Source organism: Octodon degus, unplaced genomic scaffold, assembly GCF_000260255.1.
Source record: "Octodon degus isolate 3935 unplaced genomic scaffold, OctDeg1.0 scaffold00105, whole genome shotgun sequence".
Taxonomy (NCBI): Eukaryota; Metazoa; Chordata; class Mammalia; order Rodentia; family Octodontidae; genus Octodon; species Octodon degus.
In genome coordinates, this window is record NW_004524681.1 from 304483 (window position 1) to 312732 (window position 8250).

Sequence of the window (8250 nt, forward strand, 5' to 3'; positions counted from 1 at the left end):
CTCCTGACTCAGCCACCCGAGGGCTGGAGTTACAGGTGTGTGCCTTCAAGCCTGGTTTCAGGTTGGCACAGCGTCCCCAGGGCTCCAGGGCCAGCTTGGCATGCAGTACTGGGGATCAAACTCAGGTTCTTTCACTTGCCAGGCAGGCACTTAAACCACTGAGCTATCTCCCTAGCCTGACATTTTTCATTTCATTTTATTTTTTTCAAAATGTCAACTTTCTACAGAGAACCCATAGTTCAACTTTATTCAGAGTAAAGAAAACCAGCAAATTTTGCTTAGACTAGAAGAAATTCAGCCATTGGTTTGGAATCTGTAGCTCAAACTACACATGCAGTGAGGACAATATTATGCTAATGCAATTGTTTTGCATTTGTCTAGTGTTTGTCTAATATCAACAATAAACAGCAGTGCAGCTAGTATTTGGAACAGTCCTTATAGTGTTACAGTGTCAGGCACTACACTTTACTTCTCTTCACACCACTGCTTCTCCTTAACTGCCTGGGCTTCCTGCTCTTCGGTAAAGTCATTCTTGATATTAAAAGTCCTGTGAATCTCCTCAGGAGTTTTCCCCTTGATCATATTGGCAACAGTCTTGCATGTAACATCAAGCAAGCTACCTTTGATGTCTAGGTAGTTTGCTGCCAGAATAAGTTCAAAAAGGACTCCTTGGTCAACTTCCAGGAATTCTTGGTCCCAAACAGGGATGTCATCTGTTCGCTTTTCTTTGTTCTCATCATCCTCAGAAGGAGGAGGGTCATCCTTGTGGTGGGTACACCACTGAATGACCTTTCTTAATATTGCTGCATTAACATTTGGTAGAGGAACTGCGTCATCGTCTCCTCCATCACCCATTCCCAAATCTTCCAACATGGTCTTGATTGTCACAGACTATCTAGCAACTTCAACATCAACTTCAAATATCTCCATCAGAATTCTGCAACTTGGGGCTGGTGAGATGGCTCAGTGGTCTAAAGCACCTACTTAGAACAAGCTTAGCAAAGCACATGGACCGTGGTTCAATCCCCCAGCACCACATGCCAGCCAGCCCCGCCCCCTGGTGGGCTGAGCTGGCCATACATACAATAAATAAATGTAAACTAAATAAAATTAAACAAAACAAAAAAAAGAACTCTGCAACTTAATTGAAGGCATGGCTTTTGGTCTCTAAAAGACTGCAGGCCTGAGGCAGACAAGAGCAGGAAGATGGTCCCACCATTTGGAGAAAGGCAGCAGTGGATGAAGCCACTCTATTTTTCATTTTAAATTGTTACCTTTCTATCTTTTTAACAGTTCAGGAAAATATCAGTATGCAAGGCCTAAATGCTACTTATTTTGAACTTTTTTTTTGTACTGGGGATTGAACTCAGGACCTTGCATTTACCGTGCAAGTGCTTATGCTGCTGAGCTATATACTTGGCCTAGTGCTACTTATTTTAACTAAAAACACAAATCATTGTAGAAAAACCATAGTTCAGTAATAATTATTGATATTTGATATTTTTCTCAATCTCTTTTTATTTTATCACTTAAAATAGTTAATAACTGAAAATGAATATTTTTTGAAATTTTATATCTGAAAGAAATAAATGCTAATATATAATCAAAAGGATTGAATTTTAGAGTATTAATGGTTTAGATACACTTATCTATGATAGAACTGAGTCATGTGCAATAAGAGAACACTATAAAATCCATAAATATCATTGAGAGACAGCAGGGTAAAACCCCGGAGCCCTTTCTTTCCATGAACAGGTACAGACAGGGACAGAAGGGACTATTCAAGCTTCTGAGGACATGCCAGGTGGTGAGCGTCCCGCGGTGTGCTTGCGAGTGTAGCGATCACACTTTCGGAGAGGTGTGCCCAACGCACCCTGTTGCTTTTGACAGAGATTTATAAACTTCTTAGAAGAGATGAGTGATAGAGCTAACCCTCATCTGTACGTTTTGAATTTATATTGTTTCGGAGCTCCAGTGGTGCAATCGGTTAGCGTGCAGTACTTATACTGAATTTACATTGTTTCTTTTTTCAACTGGGAAAAAAAGTATATATTTAGAATTAGCCAGTTGGACTCAATTTAGGTGATCCCAATTTTGTTGGCAACATCCAATGCATCATAATCGGGAGCCAGTCAAACATATGCCTTCTTCTCTCCATCAGGCCTAATCAGGGTACTGACCTTGGTCACATCAATGTCATAGAGCCTCTTTACAAGCTTGTTTGATTTGGTGTTTATTGGCTTTCACATCCACAGTGAACATGAGTGTGGTGTTGTCCTCGATCTTTTTCGTGGCTGACTCTGTGGTCAGGGGGAACTTGATGGCGGCATAGTGGTCAAGCTTGTGTCTCCTGGGGGCTCTCTTCTGAGGGTATGTGGGCTGCCTCCAGAGCTACAGTGTCATGGGATGGCGGAAGGTGGGTGACATTCGTATATTCTTTTTGTGGCTGGGGATACCTTTCAGCACAGCCTTCTTGGGCTTCAGAGCTTTTGCTTTGGCTTCATCTTTGGGAGGGGCGGGGCTTCCTTCTTCGCCTTCGGTGCCAGCTTGGAAAAGCTGAATTTATATTGTTTCATCCCATGTACAAAACCATTTTTTTCCTATGAAAAAAATCCATAAATATCAAAATTTTATGAGGAAAACATTAATTGTGTTATGTACAAATTTCCTCTATTGCTGACAAATTTCATCTTTTGCTTATTTAACATAATCCCACTGACTAGTATGTGTCCAGTAGTAAAATAAATTCACACAATTTCTATATTCAAGGAAGTCCCAGACTCATTCAGGGAGAAGCTACAAGCGGGCTAGTAGGGCACTGTGGCAGGTCCTGCAGAAGTGGTGTGAATGCTGAGTGTGGTGGTACACACCTACAACCTCAGATGCTCGGGTGGCCAAGACAGGAGGACACAAATCTCAGGGCAAACTGGGCAACACAGGGAGACCCTGTCTCCAAACATGAAAAGGGTTCTGGCTCCTGACATGGAGGCCATGCCCAGTGATAGGTCAGGATTCAAAGTTTCCCAGGCACGCTGCCACAAATACTCTCCCTCTTGGTTTCCCAGGCACCCTGCCTCCAAACTCTCTCACCCTTGGCTCCTCACAGACCCAAACCCAAAAAAGCAGAACAGATCCACCTGACTTTGACCTGGGCAAGCAACCACAAAACTCTCCTTTGTTAACATTAGAAGTCCCCCACAGACCAGGTAGCCTGCCAAGATCAGCTCTCCCTCAGCTGTTCCAGCCTGCGAGCACCCTCCCTAAAAGACCCTATAAAGTCTCCTGTCCCCCATTCATTTGCTGCTGCCTTGCTCTGCTAGACAGCCAGCCTGCTTGTTGTCCCCAATAAATTTTTCCCGTCAGAATGCCTGGTCTGGTCGATTGCGTGGGTTCATACCTAACACCCAGCACCCTCAGTCTGAAAGCTTGAGACCCTGTCCAAAGGCCCCATAGCCAGCAGCTGTCATGTATGAGGGAAGATGGGCATTTCATCTCAAGAAGGGAGAAATTCTCTATTCTTTCACCTTTCCATCGGGCCAAGTTTTCAGTGAGTTGGATGGTACCTACCCAGATGAGCCAGAGCTGATCTTCCTCACCCTATCTACTGATTCAGATGTGAATTGTTCCTGGAAACAGAAACAAGCAGAACTAGTGTTTTACCAGGTATGAGGGCTTCCCAAATTCAAGTTGACAAACATATAGAGTGTCTGTAATGTCCATGATAACTGCTCTGGAATTCTGCACAGAATGTCTTCCCGTTCATTTACTTGATCGTTCATTGCATCAGGATGGACTGTGCACACTGTATTATGCTGTACTTTGGGTTACAGCCCAATCCTACTGTGTATGCTTGGTACTACCATCACAATGGGTTTGGCTGCTTGCTGGCACAACGATTGCCCCAGCTCGTCCTGTACCTCTCCTGCTTCAGCTCTAAGACCTGCCACTTCTCAGAGGAACTCTAGTTCCTTTTCATGGAGTCATTCACTTTTTTTTTTTTTTTTTTTTTTTTTATGTATGTGTGTGTGTGTGTGTGTGTGTGTGTGGCCAGCTCAGCCCACCAGGGGGCGGGGCTGGCTGGCATGTGGTGCTGGGGGATTGAACCGCGGTCCATGTACTTTCCTAAGCTTGTTCTAAGTAGGTGCTTTAGACCACTGAGCCATCTCACCAGCCCCGGCGTCATTCACTTTTAACCAGCATAATTTTACTTCTTGTTTTGTCAAAATTTGAAATGATCTCAAATTTGCAGAAAAATGTGAAAGTTTAATTTAAATAACTTGTATTCTTATTGCATTCAAAATGTATTTTGCCAGCTTGCAGCACCACGACCCCTAACAACTAAGGGTGCACTTCCTACTAACAAGGTCTCCCTCATCCCCACACCTACAGTGCAGTCGCCCAAGTCTTGCAGTGAACATGCATGCATTGCACCCATGTTCCAGCAAGTGCCCACGCAATATTCTGTAGAGCAGCAGGGCTCGGAAGCATGAGTTCCCTTATCCTGTCTCTGTAGTTAACATTTTGTGTCAACATGGAGAGTGTTTTTTAATGAGGCTAACTGTTGAATTGTTACCAATTAGAGTAAAGAAGATAATCTGGGTCAGGTAGAATAAGCACTTGCCTGGCAAGCGCAAGGCTCTGAGTTCAATCCCCGGTTCCGCAAAAAAAAAAAAAAAAAAAAAAAGAAGAGGACAATCAGTTCGAGGTCCAAATGGAGAGGAATGAGCTTGCTCTGCACCCTGAGCTCTCCTAGGATGCAGCTCACCCTGTTGTATGTTATCAGTCAGAACCAAAAGAAATGATGGGGAGACTGGATTAATATAGCGTCAGAGGTCTCACTGAGCTTAGTCTCTAAGTGAACCCCAAGCCACGAAACTTTTCACATTTATTGAGGGCTACAAACAGGTTAAGGAATGTGCATAACTAATTTGGTATAAGCAAGCTGTTATTTACATCCCCTTCTGGTTTTCACTAAACTCTTAAGTTTACATGTCACTAGTTGGTAACTTTACAGGTAAAGGAACAAAGAACAGACAGGCTGCCACCTCCAGGAATCTGTTACCTGGTCTCCAGCTTGCAGGAATTACAAGGGGCCAGTTTCCTTAGGCTCTGTTCTTTGTTCCTTACTCCCTAGGGACAGTAAGCTCCTGACTCATCACTACAGTGCCTGCCAGACCCATGGTCACTGAGCATTTCCTTATAACTCTGTCTTTCTTCCTCTGTCTCTGTCTCTGTCACACGTGCGCGCACACTGGGTAGGGTGTGAATCCTCTTGGTTCTGTTTCTCTGGTGACGCTATCCACCGAAATCCCTTTCATCTCTGCCACTTTCCTCAGTTTCTTGTGTTCTTGGTACTTTTGAGACTCCACGTCCAAACAGCTCATGGCACTCCTGTCCGCTGTCCCTTCGATGAGCTCAGGTGATGCTCAGGTAAGGCAGGAACAGCCAGGCAGCCTTCTCCTTGTTCCTGTCAGACGCAAGATTTATATCTGTGTGACTGAGGTTCATTTTGATCCCTTGATTAAGGTAGGCTCTTCAACCTTGTTCTCTTGGGTAATGAATTACTGTTTTGTAGAAAGATTCATTAAACTCTGAAAAAAATTTCACATGTTGACAAACTGCATTTACCCGTTTTTGTTATTTACATCTGTATAGATTCATGGTACCAAATTTATTCACTGGATTTGAACCAGTTGCTATCATAGTTTACCTTGGTGCTCAAGTTAGTCCATATTTGGCCAATGGGAGCCTCTTCAAGCCATCTCCTATTTGCCTTTGCTGTGTCTAGCATTGCTTTTTGTTTTCTCTGACTTAAGAAAATACTTCCAGTTTCATCTGTTTACTTCCGTGTCCTGGTCCTGGAATAAGCCAACTTTTCAAGGAGCTAATAAATGAAGGGAAGATCTGGGTGTGAGGTGTCAAGGTAGAGTGGAAGAAACAGGAAAGAGATGAAAACGATTGTAATTTTAAGAATTGTACTCTCAAGAAAAACCACAGCTTCAGTACATAAAATTTACAACAGACTTTTTTCCTGCCAGGGTCTCCTAAGGGTCTCAAAAAGAATAAGCCCACCCCCTGAACTGTAGTCCAAATCTTTGGGCCCTCCTTCAGACACCCCTCCTTGAGAAAGCCCACTACGCGGCAGGCAGCTGATCCCAGCCTGAGACACAGCTGGAAGGCAGCCTGGAGACCACGGGAACACACGTGCTAGACTGGGGCGCTCCTGAGGCCACGTAAACACGCGCAGGTCATCCCCTTGAGCCCTGCCTCCTCTGGCTGTGGGCCTGTAGCACTGTGCTGAATAAACCTCTACACTGTAGCAGCACATCCACAACGGGAGTCAGTGAGCCTGCAACCTGCCCCATGGCAGGGTGCATTTCCTCTTGGTGACAGGGCACAAGCTTCTGGCTGTCACTGCTCCCAGCTTGCACTGCACACAGTTTGGGAGTTGTGTGCTGGTGTGACTGTGCAACATGTTGTTGACACCTATGTTGGTGTCTGTATCTATCCAGACACAAAGATCAACTAAAACATTACTTTAAAGGTACATTGCCAAGAACAGTGAGATAAGTGTGTTTGAATCATGGGAGATTTGGGGTGATTTGCAGAGAATTATAGTAATTTTTCTCCCTCTCCATTCTTTTTTATTTTTTGAAGCCGGGAATCGAACTCAGGACTTTACACTTGCCAGGCAGGTGCTGTGCCACTGTGTGACATCCCCAGCCCCTGCTTTCCATTTTTATAAGATCTTTCTTCAGCAGCAGAAAAGGTGCAGTTCTCTCTGGCCCTCATCTGTTTGCCTGTCCGATTCTTCCCACAGGGCACCGCTTCTCCAGGGCTGCCATCATCCTCCACACGCAGCCCTTCCTAGCACCTGGGCCCAGGCGCTGTTTCTCTTCCTGCTGCCCCTGCCCCTGGAGCCACTCACTTGCCCTCACACCATAGGCTTCCCTGTGCTGTTGTAGCCAACACTTGCCTCAGTGAGGTAGGACTGGCATCCAGAATGCATAGCAGCCTGGAAGGAGGATTAGCACAGGATGAACAATCCAGCACAGAAAAATGGGCAAGAGACTTGGGTAAGAACTTTCTGAGGAGGAAACCTGAATAACCAAGTTAAAATAAGAAGCGTTGCTCTTTTGATGTCAGTGGGCAAAGCTTTTAGAATTTCTTTTCACTAAGGAATGTATAACGGAACAAAAACCTGAGTCGTCAATAGCAAACTGGCATTTGGATAAATGCACCTTCAGACAATGCTTAATAATTTCACTGATGCCTGTTATTTCAACTTACACAAGTTTGGAATCAATTGTAATTTATGTAGACAACACACGCAAACATTTGAAAGAGCTAAGTCATATAATAAAAGTTTTGTAAATGAAAACCAAAAATTAAAACAGAAATGACCAATGCTAGGCAAAGAAGTTATAGAGTTGTTCACTAGAAATACAAAATAGTAGTAAAAATTAACCATTACAACCACCACAACATGAATTAAGCAAGTAATTTCATGATTCCATTTCTGTAACATTCAAAGAAGCAACAATGAACATGTAGGACTCTATTTGTGTGTGGTGAAACAATCTTTAAAAACAAAACAATGGTAAACATAGTTCAAAGAAGTACTTCTCTTTTCAGAGGACAAAAGGGCATCAGTAGGAGGGAACACAGGGCCAAAAGTTTTTGGGGCCAGGCCTGGTGACATAAGCCTGTAACCCTGGCACTTGAGGCTGGAGGATCACCCTTAGGTTGAGACCAGCCTGAGCTACATAGCAAGTTTAAGACCACCTAGGCTACATAGTTTCGAGATAGCTCAGCGCTCTACAGCGCCTCCCTAGTTTAAGCAATCTTAGGCAAGCACGCAGGGACTGCAATTCAATCCCTGGCACCACAAGCCATGGCAGCCCTGGCCCCAGGCCAGGCTGAGGGGGGCCACAAAAATAAATAAATTAATTAATTAAAATAAAAAATAAAGTAGACTACACAGTGTGACTCTGCTCAAAATAGTTGTTTTTTGTTTTTTTTTTTTTCTCCGAATGCCTTCATGGCAGGTTTGGTTGGCTGGAGTTGTGGGGATCTAACCACAGCAACCTGAGCCTGACTGCTTTGTTGAAGCAGCCACTTAAAGAACTGAGCTAAGGGGCAGGGCCCCCGCAAAATGAAGTTTGTTTTTTTTTAATATTTATTTATTTAGTGTGTGTGTGGCCAGCTCAGCCCACCAGGGGGCAGGGCTGGCTGGCATGTGGTGCGGGG

At 44.2% G+C, this 8250-nt stretch overlaps 1 pseudogene; it reads right to left on the reverse strand.

Moving 5' to 3' along the window:
• Nucleotides 1–465: 465 nt before the first annotated feature.
• Nucleotides 466–873, reverse strand: LOC101586281 (annotated as a pseudogene).
• Between the last annotated feature and the right edge of the window lie 7377 nt (nt 874–8250).